General features: G+C 39.4%; 1 pseudogene; it reads right to left on the bottom strand.

Annotated features, from left to right (window-relative positions):
- Positions 1-14401: 14401 nt before the first annotated feature.
- Positions 14402-15079, bottom strand: LOC105813077 (annotated as a pseudogene).
- Positions 15080-17936: the final 2857 nt, after the last annotated feature.

The following is a 17936-nucleotide window of genomic DNA, read 5'->3' on the forward strand; positions in this document are numbered from 1 at the left end:
TCTCCCCCATGAAATTTCAATACTAGAGATATACTGTATACCTGTCTATGCATATCTGTGCTTTGAACATTCAAAAAGGAGAACATCACATGTCATTAGGGAATTGCATATTAAAACCATAATGAGATCTCATTACTCACGTATGAGAATAGTCCAGATCCAAAACACTGACATTGTTAATTGCTGGTGAGAATACGAAGCAATAGGAGCTCCCATTCATGCTTCATGAACGGTAAGCCCCTTTGGAAGCCGCGGTGGCAGTTCCTTACAAAGGTAAACACACTCTTAGCAGACAATCTAGCAATTGTGCTCCTTGGTATTTACCCAAATGAGTTGAAAACCTAAAAACCTGTACATGGATGTTTATAGCAGCTTTATTCATAATTGCTAAAACTTGGAAGAAACCAAGATGTCTTTCAGTAGGTAAATGAACTGTCATACATTCAGATGTTGGAATATTATTCAGTGCTAAAAAGAAATGAGCTATGGAGCCATGAAAGAAGATGGAGGAACCTCAAATGTGTATTACTAAGTGAAAGAAACAATCTGAAAAGTCTACATAGTGTGTGATTCTAACTATATGACATTCTGGAAAAGACGAAATTAGAGAGAGAGTAAAAAGATCAGTGGTGGCCAGGAGTTAGAGGGGAGGGGAGGATGAACAGATGGGGAACAGAGGATTTTTAGGGCAGTGAAACAACTCTGTATGATACTGCAGTGGTGGATATGAGTCATTACACATTTGTCCAAACCCGTAGAATGTGCAACACCAAGAGTGAACCCTAATGTCAACTACGGACTCTGGGTGATAAGGATGTGTCAGTGCAGGTTTGTTGATTCTAACAAATGTGCCACTCTGCAGGGGATGTTGACAATGGGGGAGGCTGCGAGTGTTCAGGGGAGCAGAGCAGGGAATATATGGGAAAGCTCTGTCCCTTCTGCTCCATTTTGCTATAAACCTAAAACTGCTTTAAAAAATTGTCTATTTTGAAACGTATGACTTTTTGGCTCCCAAGAACCAATTTTCACCCTCTTGGTGGTGGTAGAGATCCAACTGAGAACGTATGGTCTAGACTTGCATGTATCGTCTGCCTGGATTTCTCATTACATCACCAGCTCTGTTGGCTCTGTCCTGCTTATGAACTTTCTGGGTCAGTTGTTGCCTGAAACACTCCTGGAGGGTATGGAAATCAATCATGCCTGGCCACCTGAGGGGATTCTGATGTTGAATTCTGATGTCTATCACCCTTCTCCCCCGGCTAGACGGGACCTCAACCTGGTCTTCTATCCATCAGCCTTCTCCTGCCATGAGTAAGCCTCTCCCACTAATCCTGGGATGCAGCTTATCTCCCTAGAAGACATGCTCTACGATTGAGAGAGCTTCCCCAAGCTTCCCAAATCACACGTACCCACGGACCAACCTGTTTCTTGATTTTTCTTCTGTCCCTATGTCCACAGGTTCTATCTTTGTTTCTGTTCTCTCGATGGTGTGTCCACACTCCCAGCGAGGCCCACCTCTCCACCTGCTCCAGCCCTTCCATCCCTCTCATCTATCGAAGGAAGTTGCTTCAGCAATTCTCCCCTCTCTATCTGGCTTTTTCAGTCTTTCCTTGTTTACTGGATCCTCCCCTTCAACAAACAAACAAACAAATATATATGTATATATATATATATATATGTACATTTTTTCACATTAAGCAAGACTCTTTCAAAACTACTCTTGCCCCATATTTCCGCTTTTCTTCACAGTAGAAGTGTCTACACCCATTTCTCTTCTTCTGTTCCCTTTGGAGCTCCCCCCAGTCAGGCGTTGGCCTCACCACGGCATGACGTGCGCTTGGCATTACTACAGACAATTCCTGACCTGGCAGCAGCATTTGAAACATGGTTGCTCTCTTTTCCTTGACATACTTTCCTTGCAGGCCCTTGGGACACTGCACTGTCCTGATTTTCCTCCTCTTTTCCTGGCTAGTCGTTCTTGGTTTCCTCTGCTGGGTCCTCTTCACACCCCACCACCAAATGTTGGAGCCCCTCTTGGGCCTAGCCTGTGGACGCCGCTTTTCTCTCTAGAGTTTGTCCGTACGGATTTCACCCATTTTGTATTTAAATACAATCTGTATGCCCATGACTTCCAAATTAATATCATCAGGCTTCATTAATATCATCTGGCATCTCCTATGATGTCCACATATCTGCCTTCTGTATGTCTACCTGAATATCTAACGGTTCTTATAAAATGAACTTGGCCAAAATCCATCTCTGGATATCTGCCTCTCCCACCCCAAACCTGCTCCTCCCACAGTCCTATCAGTTAAGGGAAGCTGACAATTGTTCAAGGCATCTTTGGCTGCTTTCTTTTTCATTTGCTGTATTAGCAAACATGTTGAACTTCACCTTCACAGAATATCCAGAAGTCCACCATTTCTCACTGTCCCTACTGCTTCCACTCTGGTCTAAGCCATCATCTCTTCCCTGGATTTTTCTACTAGTTTGTTACCCGGTCTCTCTGACTCTGGCTTTGTCCCCACCCCTACCCCATGTACTCTATTGTCAACACAGCAGTCAACCCGATCCTATTCAAATGTACGTGGGATCACTCCCCTCAAAACCCTCCAAAGACATCTCATCTTTCTTGGAGTAAAAGCCAATGTCCTTAAATAAGCTCGTGATATGCCCACCCCACCATCTTTTGGGCATCGTCATCTCCATTCACTTCACTCCAGCTGCCTGGTTGCCTTGTTGTTCCTCAAACATGCCAGCCATGCTCTGCATCAGGTCTTTGTCCCAGCTGTGCCCTCTGCTGTGCAGAGGGCTGTGCTGAGCAACTGTGCCGCTCTTTCTCCAGATACCCACATGGCTCACACCCTCACCTCCTTCAGCTCTTTACTCAAATTCAATAAAGCCTTTTTTGGCCACCTTTCTTAAAATTTCAGTTCTTCCTCTAGCACTTTCCATCACCCTTCCCTGCTCCAATTATTCACTTTAGGATTTACATGCTATATATTTAACTTAATTATCTTCCTCATTCAGTCTCAGAAACTAGAGTATAACCCCCATGAGAACAGGCAATTTTGCCTATTATTCCTGAGTAAATAAATCTCCAGCGCCTGACATAAAGTAAGTGCTCAATAAATATTTGTTGAATGAAGAAATTAAGATTTTTAGATTAGTGAAACAATTGAATTGTATTTTTGGAAACCCATGAGTTAGCAATGCCTGTGGAACAAAGATTTGGGAAATCTCTTCCTTTTGTTATCCATTAGACCAGAACAAACTACAGGCATGCGCCACCACTCCTGGTTAATTTAAAAAAATTTTTTTTATAGAGACAGTCTCTCTCTATGTTGCTGGGGCTGATGTTGTAGGCAAAAGGGTTTTAATAATGCTTTGACACAACTTCTTGGCTTTTTCCATGACTTTGGCCTTATATCCTGGACTGTTGGTATATTTTTTAAACATGAGAGACCTTTATGTTTGGTAAGAAACTACATAGTGAGTATAAATGGGAAGAGTTGCGATTAGGAAAACAGAGTCATGATTAAATCATGCCTCCTTTCAGCCAGCCTGTTTTTCCATTCATAATACAGAGGAATTGGATCAGAACCAGTGTTGTCTTGGTGGTGGTTGTTTGGTTTTGTTCTGCTTCTTCAAAGGAAATGCACGTGACACCTCTGTATCTAACAGGAATGAAGGTGACGGTGCTCTGGTTGGAGCCGGCGAAAAGATCCCCACCTTGTCCCCTTTACTCTGCTCTGGGATAATTTTGAAACCCAGAGTTCTCCTTGCTACTACTAGTTGGCCCTCCCTGTCCATGGTTCCCCATCTGTAGATTCAACCAACCATGGATTGAAAATATTTGAAAAAAAAATTGTGTTTGTACTACACGTGTACAGACTTATTTTTCTTGTCATTATTCCCTAAACAATGCAACCATTTATTTACATTGTATTAGATATTATAGGTCATCTAGAGAAATGCATATGGGAGGATGTGGGTAGGTTACATGCAAATAATATGCCATTTTATGTAAGGGACTGGAGCACCCATGGGTTTTGGTATCTGCGAGGGTCCTGGAACCAATCCCTTGCAGAAAACAACTGCATGTAATTTCAGGATCTATTCCCTAAGGACTTTTGTTTTGTCACTTTGGGGGCCGAGCAGGAAGGATTAAACCAGGCCACTGGCAGGGCAAGCTCTGGGGCTCAGGCACATTTCTACCAGGCTAGGTCTTGGCAGCAGCACCGGTGTGGTGTCCCTGCCTCCCAGGAAAGGAAGTTCGGAATCCTGTCCGCCGCCCAACGGCCCGCCCCTGCTCTCCTGCTGTGTGGAACTCAAATTACAAAGCAAGTTAGTTTCATTTTCCTGAAGTATAGGTTTAGATTATATATTTCTCCCCATGGTCTCTATACGAGCTAGTTGCGAACGAAAATCTTACATAAAATGAAGACTAAATCTTCTTTTTAAATCTTTAATTAAATATAAACTTTTGCTATCATTCTAAATTATATAGGATGGAATTTTGCATAGCTGCACATGACTACAGGTTAATACCTAGTTTTGTATGCTTGGATTTCTGATCTTAGGGTCTACATTTAACCTAGGTCTTTTAGCCTCACTCCCAGAGCCTTCTACCTCCAGAAATACTTTGCACCCTCACCATGTCTGCTGAAAGTTTCTTTTTAAAGAATTCTGCAGTCAGCACAAGTTACATCTAGTGATATGTATATGAAAGCAGTGATATTTCTCACTCCTTTTAGAAAAGTTCCATAAGAGATAGCTTATGCCCACTTACAAGTATATTTATTTTCACAGTTCTGCTTTAGGTTTTAGAATTAGTTTTTAAAGAGAGTTGATTAAACAAGCCTTTAATGATTAGAAACTTACCAAGGCTTTCTCTGAAAACTTCTACGTTTTATATTAGAAATGTGAAACAAGTCTTCGTGAGGCTCTTTGATCTGGAACCCTTAGATTAGTTGCATTGTTTTGAGAATTTGTGAGAGTTACATCCTGGAAAGAAGCTCTGAGGGAATAGAGGTGTCGGTAGAACAGACTTGGTCCATGTTTACTTTGCCGAGGAAATATTTGTTGAGAATCCATTACATTTAAATAAAATGATATCACTGCCAATTAAAATGTAAAAGATCGTACTGTTGCTTAGGAATTGTCTATGGAACAGATTCCTCCCCACCCCCAGCTTTTTACTGTGAAAATTTTCAAACATACAGAAGATTTGAAAGAATAGTGAAAGGAATACCCTTCCCTTAGGCGGCATCTCTTCCCATACTTAAATACTTTTAATAAAATAAATAAATATCCAAAAATGTGTTGCAGGCATACTTTCTCTCTTCCTGCATTCTGCAGTCAATGTAGAGCAAATCCTATGGGTTGTATCTTCAAAATATATCCAGCATTTGATCACCTGCCACCACTACCACCTGGTCCAAGCCTTCATCTCTCTCCTGGATTATAGGAAAAGCTCTCTCACCAGTTTACCTCTCGCTGTTACTGTTTGCTCCAGAAACTTCTCCAAATAGCCCCCAGAGTGACCTTGCTTCATACCAATGTTTTATTCGACCCCTCCAGTGGCTTTACATCTGACTCAGATTGAAAGCCAAGTGCCTTGTTATGAACCACAAGGCCCCACACATGATCTGGCAACCTGTGACTGCTCTGATATCACATCTTACTTTTCTTTCCTTCTCTAAGTCTGATCCACCCCTCTGACATCTTTGTTGCTCCTTGCAGGTGGCATTTGCTCCTGTTTCTAGCCAAGGCACTTGTTTTCTCTCCTGGAATATCCTTGGATAGCTGTGGAGCTCACTCCCTTACTTCCTTGAGATCTTTTGTCAAATGTCACCTTTTCAGGGAGGCACTGCATGGACAGCATACTGAAAACTTTGTCCTACTTTCTATCTGCCAACACTTTGTATCTCTCTTCTGACTTTATTTTACCTACTTGGGACTTACAACAATCAAATTATTCCATGTACTTTAACCTATTCATCTTATTTATTTTCTGTCCCACCCATTATTCTGTGCACCCAATGAAGACAAAGATTTTTTTCACATTTTGTTGACTATCTTGCAGGGCCTAGCACATAATAGCTTCTTAACAAAAATTTGTTGAATGAGTAACATATTTTCTTAAAGTAGTTAAAAATAATGAATTTTTGAAAACCCTTGAGCTAGCAATGTCTGTGGGTCGAAGGACTTTCTTCATTTGACTGGCGCGATTGCTGTAATGCTTTCACGTGGCTGGAATCCCAGACAGAAATCTGGGTAAGTCTCTTTACTGCACTACCCGTTAGGCCAGAGCTAACTCCAGCTTCTGTCATCTGCTCAGAAGGAATGAAAAGAAAGTTTTATCAAAAAGAAAGGACAATTAATAAATGTACTTTCTCCTGCAGTTCTTGTAGGTTCCCCAGTTCATAATATACATTATCAACTTTCCGCAGTGTCACAGTCCCTGAATGAGGCCATTGCTCATACACGGATTTCCCTGGAGGAAGTCCCTTTTGACTTTAGGTCCTCAGTGTCAGCATCTCAGCACCTCTGCTGTTTTTACCTGCTGTCTCTGCTGGGAAGCCGATCTACTGCTGAGGGGCTTTCCCCTTTCTACAGACACACTCTGCTTAGGTCAAATGCAATACCTTCTTTTAGCCAGAATCTTCTTTTATTTTTCTTTTTGAGACAGAGTCTTGCTCTGTGGCCCAGGCTAGAGTGCCATGGCATCAGTCTAGCTCAGGGCAACCTCAAACTCCTGGGCTCAAGCAATCCTCCTGCCTCAGCCTCCTGAGTAGCCTGGACTACTGGCATGCGCATGACACCTGGCTAATTTTTTTCTATTTTTAGTGGAGATGGGGGTCTCACTCTTGGCTCAGGCTGGTCTCGAACTCCTGACCTCAAGCGATCCTCCCGTCTCAGCCTCCTGGAGTGCTAGGATTACAGGCGTGAGCCACCATGCTCGGCCCGGCGAGAATCTTCTTTCAGTAATTTCACCACCTACCCTCTCTCTGGATATCTTAAACTTTGAAAGGACAGACTCTAGGTTTTTTTCCCTTTGTTTTTGCCAGTAAACATAGCAATTCTAATGGGACCCTGCATTCTAGAAACGAAGCAGCACATCCAGAATTTTCTTCTGTAGTCCATCCCTTCTTTTTATAGCTCTTTGGCCTTTATGCAGAGCCAGTGACTCATCGTGTGCCCATGTCTAGCAGGAGGTGCTGCAAAAGGCACTTTTACCACCTAGTAGGCGACACTTCTTAAAGACACTTCTCCCACTTCCTCTTGTTCAGATTCTGTCAATAGATCACAGAGACATAGAAATACTCTTCTCAGGTAGGGTCACGGACATTTGTTCCCCAAAGCTGGAGTCTTTTCTTTTGTTAAATGGAAAAATTGACAATAGCCTATTATTTTTTATGCCTTGAGGGGAAAGCTATTTTGTAAAACTCCAGCTGTACTTTTTATATAAATACATGTATGTAGATACATGCTCATACATTAACCTTGTCTCCGTATGATATGCTAAACTCTTCAGTAATATCCTTGGGCTATTGTAATGCTAATATTCATTATATATATAATGTTAAAAATTTCTCAACCCTGCCCCTCCAACATGCTAGCAGTTGTGAACATATAGTGATTTGGACCTATAATATTCACTGATGTTTTTAAAATAGTCTGCACTTTATCAATTTTAAGGGCATCTGCATCTATATTGTTGGAACTAAGTAAAGATCAAAATTTTCATGAGAGACGTGGACAAATTTTGAGAATGCCTTGACATAACTCTTGGTTTCCTAGAGGAAACCTCAGCTTCCTGTTCTGGAGCAGTTGTGAACATAGATCTTATTATTAGTAGTAACATTATTGACAAAGGAGCTGCAGGATTCCATTCTCAAGGGAATACTCCAGTTTTCTCTCTTTGCTGTTGTGCAAAAAGTGCCAAATCAGCAGAGTTCCTAGGGACAAGCATGGGTGCCCATGCCCATCCCAGGGGGTCCCTCAGCAGCACCCCAGATAACCACAGCCTGAGGAGTTGTTCTGTTCTGCAGGACTCCTAGAACTGATGTGAGGGCAAAACAGTTCAGAATCTTGGCTCTAGCCCAAGCGGGTTATACACACCCTTCCCTGATGATCTGGCGAACTGAAACTACACACAAGCAAGTTAGTTTCATTTTCCTGAAGTACACTTTGAATTTTTGTAGTTTTCAACCAATTTTTCCATTTAACAGAAGAAAAGACTTCAGCTTTGGGGAACAAATACAGTGACCCTACCCCAGAAGACTATTTCCACCTGTCTGCTATCTATTGGCAGAATCTGAACAGAGGAAGTGAGAGAAGCTGTGGCCTGCTAGGTGGCACAAGGTCCCTTTTGCAGCACCCCCTGCTAGACACTGTGAGATGGATGTGAACGAAAGACTGAAAGAGAAGCATAGTTAATGGGGGGTGTTATCTTTGATAAAGTGTAAAACTGTTAATAACATGTTATGGAAGGCACAATTTTGAATAATTACACATGACTACGGCTTCCTTTACAATCTTCTATGGTTAAATCTCTGACCCTCTTTGCCTTGTTTCTCTATCTTCCTCCCCCCCACCTACCCAAGATGACCAGAAACCCTCTCACCATTCCGATTTGTTCTCACCATCCTAATTACACGCACGGGTACATTTCTTTTTAGAAGAGCACGCACAAAGTTTGTATCAGTTAAATATACTGATACGTATTTAATATGTTGATATTTCTCATTACTTTAATATTTTTATAAGTAATGGTTTATGTATGAACACATATTTAAATAAAAAGTACAGCTGGAGTTTTAAAAAATACCTGCCCCTCATAGGCACAAATAATAAAGAAAGGTTTAATGATTCAATAACTTACCAGAATTTTCTTGAAAACTTTGTCTTTTTATATCAGAAACTTGAAACAGGTCCTTTTAACCTTTACTTTCTTATTCCTCTTCTCAAGGCTAGGAGACACATGATGATAAGGATCCTTTTTAAAAAACTAAGCCATTAAGTTGCAAAGTTTTCTGTTTCCCTGTTTCTATTTATAAAGAGGTGTGAGAGTTCCAGCGCAGAAGTAGAATGAGGAAGTAGAAATGCAGACAGTTTCAGTTTCACTTGGAAATATATCTTTTTAAACATGGAAGGACATGAAATATTTTTATAATAACATCACAGGAAAGAACCAATAAATTGAACTACAAACAGATTTTTAGGACAGATAGATTTTTTTAGGTCGTAAGAGTTAAGAAATAAGGAAAAAAAAACACCTATCGTATAAAGAGAATAGAAATACCAGGGAAAACATTAAAATCTCAGTGTGATCAAATGGGTTGAATTGTGTCCCCCCCCAAAATTTGTATGTTAAAGTCTTAATTCTCAGCACCTCAGAATGTGACTGTATTTGGAGATAGGGTCTTGAAGGAGGTAATTAAGTTAAAATGAGGCCATTAGAGTGCCCCTAATTCAATCCGACTGGCCTCCTCCTAAGGATAGGAAATTTGGACGCAGACAGGCACAGAGGGATGACCACGTGAAGACACAGGGAGAAGACAGACATCTACAAGCCAAATAGAGAGGCCCTAGAAGAAACCCACCTGACACTTTGACTTTGGACTTCTAGCTTCCAGAATTGTGAGGAAATAAATTGCCGTTGTCTATGCCACCCAATTTGTGGTACTTGCTATGGCAGTCCTAGCAAACTAATACGGTGCCCTTAAATTCTTCTGCTTGCTGGGTCACCATTGATTTCATCATCTTTTGAAAATTAAAACATTATTTTTTCTTTTTGGAGGTGATGAATATGTTTAGTAACTTGGTTGTGGGGATGGTATCATGGGTGTTGGCATATGTCCAAACTCATCAGGATGTGTATATTAAATGTGTACAATTTTTTTTTGTATATCAGTTATACCTGAATAAAGCTAAAAACCATCATTTCTTCTATTATGAATACAATAAAACTTTATTTTCAAACTTAAGAAATACAGAATACACAAAGAAGGGAGAAAAACTCATATTATTCGAACACAATCTCCATTTCTTAATGTTTACTTTCTTTCATTTTGTTCTATATGTACTTTTAAAAAATATAAATTTAATATTTGAGAAATTTTACCAGGCCCTAAAGCATATAATTTCAAGTGGGCAATGTACATTGACCAATAATCTACAGTTTTTTTATTAAGCTTTATCTTTCTCTCTCAATAAGCATTATTTCATAGATTCTCCATTTCCCACCCCCTGACAATTTTGTCCTCCATCCCTCTGACCTGATGACATCTCCTCCTATGAGTGGACAAAATTAAAGTCATCAGATGGGCTTTCTTGCATGTTCCATTCTCTAGATCCTCAAACTCACCTGCACCCCTACAAACCTCTCCTTTTTGCCCACAATAGAACAGTGGTTCTCAAACCACACTGCACATTAATATCATCTGGGGAGCTTTCCGTAAAGCAGATGCCTGTGGCCTCCATGGTATAATCACTTATCTCTAGGGATAGAGCCAAGCATCAATAATGTTTAAAATCTTCCTAAGTAGTTCTAACGTACAGGCAGAGCAAGAACATCTGAAATAAAATGAATGAACTCTTCCTCTTTCCCTTTCTTTCTTGTACCTTCTCTTTCTTTCTGCTCCATTTTCAAGCAATTCAGTCCTAAAACCATTAGATGGGCTGCAAAAGGTAGATGTCAGTGGTGGGAGAGTGGAGGAGTCAGAGTGGCTCAGAACAGAAAGTCAGGCTCAGAAAGGTGGCACAGCCTGCGTGGGGTGTGGAGGGTGTACGTGCAAGAAGGCAACCTCGCGTAGGGTGTCAGAGCCTGAGCAGGTTGAGAAGGTGTCTAAATGGAGGGCTGGCCTCGTGTGGCATATCCGAGCCCAAGTAGAATAAAGAAGTGTTCCTCTGGGAAGGTATCCTGAAAGGAAGAATGTCAAAGCAAAAATTGCACAGGACAAAGCAAAACAGGCAAGGAAGACTTTATTCGATGCTATTGCAATAGGGTGGAAAGACTGAACTAAACTCTGCAGAAAAAAAAGGTGGGAAGGTTTTCTTTATGCTGTTTTTGTTTTTAAAATTTATTTATTCTTTAAATTGACAAATAAAAATTGTGCATATTTATCATGTTTAAGCACTGGGCGAGCTAGTAGTGGAAAAGCACTGGAGGACGTCAAGCACATTTGGTTGTTCCTGAGTTTGCAAATGTTTTTCCCTCTGATTAGGCCATCTGTGTCTGCTAGCTGGCATCCATTTAAGTTATGCTTCCACCCTCCCACAGAGCCTGGGAGACAGGGGTGCTCTCTTCTTGGATGTTTTCATTTCAAAGACATGGTTCTCTGGTTCTTCAGAAAGATATTTCCTGGGTTGTAAAACTGGCAATAGGCTGAGCCAAGATTTACATACATTTCCATAGGGCTAAGAAAGAATTTACAATTACAGGTTTTATAAAGGAAATGCTCTAAGAAAAGGGAGGTCTTTTGTAAGGGAAAACCTGTCAAGCTGAGAAGATTGTTAAGACCATCTTGGTCAAGAATCAGAGCCAAGTTGAGAGAGGAAGCCATCTATGCTGGGTAGTGTTAAGATAGGAGATTGATTACACAGGAGAACTGATCAAGTTGATCTGTGTTAACTCATGGTTTTCAATAGATATGGAAATCAATATGGCTGTGAATATATCGTCTGGGATTGTGCATTGAGAGGGGAGTAGAGACATCTCCATAGCAATGAACACAACTTACACCCAAATCTTGGCTTCTAAATGCCGTTTTTATTTATAGAAAACCTTGGAAATGTGGATGATTCTAGGGATAGGACAGGAAAAATATAAGATAAGCTCAGAACAACTTCTTGTGCCAGAAAGCAAAGAAAGGATCAAAGAAAGATGGGAGAGTATCAAAAGATCTTAAAAACCAACTCGAATAGGCTCCCACTGGCCAAATCTAGGATAATTTGAGCATCAAAATAGTGTAGTAACAAATTATAATCCATTGAATGAGATGGAAAACCACGAGTCCATACAGATATAAATGAGTATGTGAGTAAATCAAAAGTTTGGTGAGAATTAGTATATTTACAACATTTCAAATTTTATCCTCACAAAATACTTATTAATGGCAGAGAGGAAAAAGACCAACATTACAGTGGAGAAGCCTGGCCAATATGCCCTTTTCAGTGGTATTTTTAAGCCATTAAAGTGAACATTATCAATAATGGGACAAATGAGAATAAGATGCTACCTGATAGGATGTGATGAGAACACAGCATCACTTCTGTGGTATTCCTTCCATTCCAAGCTGCATAGCTTGAATCTAATAATCTGAAAACATCACACAAACTTAAATTGAGGAACATGTTAAAAAAATAACTGGTCTGTAATCTTAAGAAGTGCCACGGTCACATATATCATGGAAACACTGAGGAATTGATCCAGACTGGAGGACACTAAATGCATGTGATTCCAAGCTACATCTTTCTGCAATAAAATTTATTACTAAGACTGTGCAAACATGGATGTAGTGTGAGAATTGGATGGAAGAAATCAATGTTAACATCTAAGTTAATGTTTATATTAACTTCTTGGTTTTTATGGTAGCATTACTATTATGTTTCCTTGTATTGTGGTAGAATTTCCTTATTTGTTGAAATACACACTAGAGTATTAGAGGGTGATGGAACATCTTACTCAAATTGTTCATTAGAAGGTTTTGTCTTTGTACTTCCTACTACTCTGTAAGTTTGTGATTGGTGGGTTACAAGTTTGTGATTTTTTTTTTGGAAAAATAAAAGGAAATCATACAATGAACACTTAAGTAACAACATTCTCAACCTGCAAATAAAAGAAGGAAGTAACCTTCTGAAGTCCATTCCGTCTTTCATTCTTGGAGACTTAACTCCAGCAGTTTCCCTTCTTATAGCTACAGTTTCAATTTTCTGCTTTAAATGGCATTTTTCCCATCAATATACAAATAGGTTTAGAAACCCTGGGTTATCTGTAGAGATTTTACCACCCATGAAAGTCTCCATAAACTGTATAATGTTTAATTTTGTTTACTGGAACTGAGTTATGTGTATCCATGCACTCAGCATTGTTTCTAAGATTTATCCAAATTGATGTGAATAATTAATGTTTTCATTGCTATTTAATATTCCATTGCATGAATATGCTACATGTTACTTATTCGTTCTGTTGATGAGTATTTGGGTGGCATAATGCTGTTCTGAACATTTTTGTCTATGTTTTCTAACGTACAAGAGCAAGAGTTATTCTAGAGCATTTTGCCTGGAGGGGAACTGCTGGGTTGTAGAGTAATGATCCCATTACCAAATAATGCTAACATGTTTTCCAAAGTTGTTGGGTCAGTTTATACTCCTATAATAATGCAGTAAGTGTTCTCCTTACCCTACATCCTTGCTGACTCTTGGTATATGAGACTTTCTAAATTTTGCCATTCAAATGGGTATGAAATTTTACCTCGTAGTGGTTTTAATTTGCATTTCCCTCATTACTGATGAGGTTGAAAATCTTTTCATCTGTTAGGATATTTATGCTTCCATGTCTATGAAATTCCTATTCTCTTCTTTTGGTACATCTTTCTATCAGATTGTTCGTTTTTCTTATTTGTTTTAGATGTTTAATATGCTCTGACTTCTAATCCTTTTTCCACTGTCTGTGCTGCAAACATCTTCTAGTTTTTAGTTCGTCTTTTCACTTTGTGGTGATAAACATAAGTTCTTAATTTCAGTGTGGTTTAATTTATGTCTATTCCTTGTGGTTTTTGCTTTTTGTGTCTTATTTAAAACATCTTTTGTACTTTGAGGTTGTGACATATTCGTCCATATTGTTTTGTAAAGGCCCACTAGTTTTGGCCTCTAACTGTAACTGATTTATGTGTAGAGTATGAGGTAGGGGGTCCAATTACATTTATTTCTACATGGCTAACCATTTTCTACAGCACCATATCTTTAAAAATCCATCCTTTGCTCAGTGATCTCTAACATCATACTGTATTTCATGTATAAAATAGGCACGGGCCTATTTCTGGGCTCCGCAGTCTGTTTTATTGTTTATTGGCTATCTTTTTATGAAAACCACACTGTCTTAATTATGTTAGCTTTATAATAACTCTTTTTTTTTTCCTTTTGTACTAAGTTTTTAATTGCAAAAAGAGGCAGGTAAGGGACACACTGGAAATCTGATTCCATATCAGATCCTAACGAAAAAGAATGAATTTTAACTTGTCAAAGGAGTTTTTTTCTTTTTTTCATTAGTACATAATTTGAAAAGTTTAGTAGCTTCACAGTAGCCACCGTCAGCATTAGGCAAGCAGATTATTCTTGTAAAATGGTAGCAGATGGGTCTGGGCTGTGCTTTGCTTCCATGCCTGCTTTACTAAAGCCTAAAAATCTTCAGGGTTTCCTTCATTGATTTCATATCTTCATGAGGCTTCCTCTGGCTGCCAGGCTGCAGAAACTTCTTCACGGTGGGGAGGTTGCTGATTCTGGTTTGCAGGGCCTTCAGCAGAGGGAAGTTGGCGGTGAGGCTGGGGTCAAACTCCTCCAAGTTGTAGATAAGTACAACGAGGTGAATGTCAGCCCGGCTCAGCCTGTTGCCAACAAAGTAGTCTTGTCCGTGGCTCTTTAACACTTTTTCGAAGGCCGGGAAATAGCGATTGGTTGTTTTCTCTTTGAGCAAGGCCAGCTGGGCGACTGGCTCCTCAGGTGGATGCGTGAACAGAATAATGATGATTTCGTTCAAATGTGCCATGCCTTCCACATACATGTCGATCAGGGCTCTCTCCTTCGAGTCCTTCCTGTAGAGATTGTACTTGCTGGCGATGTAGTTGAGGATGGCTCTTGTCTCCACCAGCTCCATCCCATCAATCTCGACCATTGGCACTTGCTGGAACATCAGACGCCCATCATTTCTTAACTTATCCAAATCTTCTGCTGATTCTAAAAATATCTCTTCGAACTCTACTCCAGCTGCAGCCAAGAGCCACCGGATGGCCTCCATTCTGCCCCGTCTATCATAGTAGTGCAGCTTGGGCTTCCCCGCCATAATAGTAGTCTCTTGCTTTCTAATTAAGTGCTGGTTGCGTCTCTAGAGACTCAGCTCCTCCAGGCCCTATAATAACTCTTGATGTCGGGTAAGGAAAGTTCCCCTAGCTTGTTCATTATTTTTTAAAATTTTCTTGGCTATTCTTTGACTTTTATTCTTTTGTACATAGATGTATTAAACCAAATTAAAGAATTTTCTTTCTCCAAAATGTAATAAAATGAATAAAAGAGAATAAAAATCATAAGGAAAAACTCCAGCCACATCAAAACAAAGGAAGTGACACAATTTTATTTCATAAACTTAAAGCGTTAATCATGAAGAGAGAGACACAATATTCCAAGAATTAAAATGACATCTACTTTAAAATTTGAAATGAGGGAAAAGTGAGTAAACAAAATCCTGGAAAATTTAAAATACTCTCAGATTTTAGAGAAACCAACCAAATGAGTCAGTAGATAGCCAAGAAGACAGAGGCAAAAACCCCTTGAGAGTAGAAACCCTTTTCTAACATCTCAGCATTGCCACCCCCACCCTAATCAGAGGAAAGTCATAGAGTAATGGTAGGAAGATCACATTTCTTAGAAAATTCACTTTTCCTAAAGTGAAATATCTCCAATAATGAAAGTCAAGAAAGGAAACAAATCGATCAGATCCACCCAGGGGATGACAGGCCGGAGAAGGTGGGACCAGAGCTTCTAGGTAAGAATACCTTTTCATACTCATTCGGATCAGTAATCATAACTAAAGATTTCACTTCTTTTTCCCCTTTCTGTCTGTGAGGGGAATGGGAAGAGTTGCTGAAGAAGCAAGTGGGAAAAAAGGGGCAATTTTAGGGGACCTAATTCTGTGGGGAAACGAAAGTATGTTTATTTGAAATAAAATAACTGCAGGATATATCTCAGAGTAGATCTGGGGCTGTGGTCTTTCATGGAATCAATGTTTCTGTGGCTCAGCCTGATTGGGAGATGATGCTCCTGGCACCCCTTCCACATGGACCCATTACTCACATGGTCCCTGATCCAGGACCAAATAAAATTTGATCACTTAAACCCCCTTCATTATATTAAGTACCAGATGACTCAGTGATTCATATGTGATAAATAAATTCATTAATATACCCTTAAAAAACATGGCCAAAGACATATGGAGAAAAGGATAATACATTAAATCACATAGAGAGTGTATATTCAGGGCATCTTGAAACTATGGTCATGGGGTGGGGGAGGAATTAAATTGCATAATAAGCTCTAGAGATATGCTGTTAAACATTGTGCCTATAGTCAACAATAATGACTTGTACACTTAAAATTTTAAGAGGATAGATTGCATGTTAAGTGCTCTTGATACTTTTAAAATAGAATTAAAAATTTAAGTTATATAAATATGTAAATCACTTGACAAAAATGTATCATAAAATAAACCAAAAGATCACTAAGAGAATTACATTCACAACATCTATAATACCTGTAATGAGGTAATCTTCTTAATTTGTAAAGAGCCTGTACAATTCAGCAAGGAAAAACTCAGCAGTTCAATAAGCAATAATCCAATAAGTGAACTATATGGCAAGGATTTAAATAAAACAAAAATGGCTAGGTGTGGTGTCTCACGTCAGTAATCCCAGAACTCTGCGAGGCCAAGGTGGGAGGATTGCTTGAGCTCAGGAATTCCAGATAAGCCTGAGCCAAGAGTGAGACCACATCTCTACTAAAAATAGAAAAAAAATACCCAGGTGTCATGGCACATGCCTGTAGTCCCAGCTATTTGGGAGGCTGAGGTAGGAGAATCACTTGAGCCCAGGAGTTTGAGGTTGCAGTGAGCTATGATGATGGCACTGCACTCCAGCCTGCGAGACAGCAAGACTCTGTCTCAAAAGAAAAAAAAAAAAAAGAAAAGAAAAGAAAACTCATCCTTAAAATTCTATTCTTCTAAAACCACTCTTGGTACTAAAATCTGTATTAGTCAGGGTTCTCCAGAGAAACGGAATCAGTAGGATGGATCTATATCTATAACTAAATCTACATCTATATCATATTAATATATATTAATACATTTAAGAGCTTATATATAATATATACAGCTGTGAATTTCTCCTCCTTTCACCTTTTGTTCTGTTCAGGCCCTCAATAGATGGGATGATGCCCAACCACACCAGGGAGGGCAGTCTGCTTTACTCAAGCTGTAAATTACAGATGCTAATTTTCTGTGGAAATGTCATCATAGACAAATCTAGAAAAAATATTTAATCTGGGCACTCTGTGGCCCACTCAAATTGACATGTAAAATTAATTATCACACAGGGTCACATGTAGCTGTGCAGCTAAATATTTTATGGCTATATATCTAGGGAGAACAGATACTGGGAGACAATTAGCCAGATGTCTATTTGCAATTATATGGCTCCTAAAAAGCATATATTCCCTTAAGTGGAATTGGAATCTATGAAAACTGACTTCTGCATACCTCAAAGTTTTCTGGTTCAGTATACTTTACTGGCATAGTGAAAGCAAGAAGAGAAAGGAGGAAGCCAACATAACCCTGATACCAAAACCAGGAAAGGACGCAACAAAAAAGGAAAACCACAGACCAATATCCCTTATGAATATAGATGCAAAAATTCTCAACAAAATTCTAGCTAACTGAATCCAGGTGCTTATTAAGAAAATAATACACCATGACCAAGTGGGCTTCATCCCAGAGATGCAGGGATAGTTCAACATACACAAATCTATAAACGTAATTCACCACATAAACAGAAGCAAAAACAAAAACCATATGATTCTCTCAATTGATGAAGAAAAAGCATTTGACAAAATTCAACACCCTTTTATGATAAGAATGCTGAACAAAATAGGCATAGATGAGG

This window comes from Propithecus coquereli, unplaced genomic scaffold, assembly GCF_000956105.1.
Source record: "Propithecus coquereli isolate 6110/MARCELLA unplaced genomic scaffold, Pcoq_1.0 Scaffold108, whole genome shotgun sequence".
Lineage (NCBI taxonomy): Eukaryota > Metazoa > Chordata > Mammalia > Primates > Indriidae > Propithecus > Propithecus coquereli.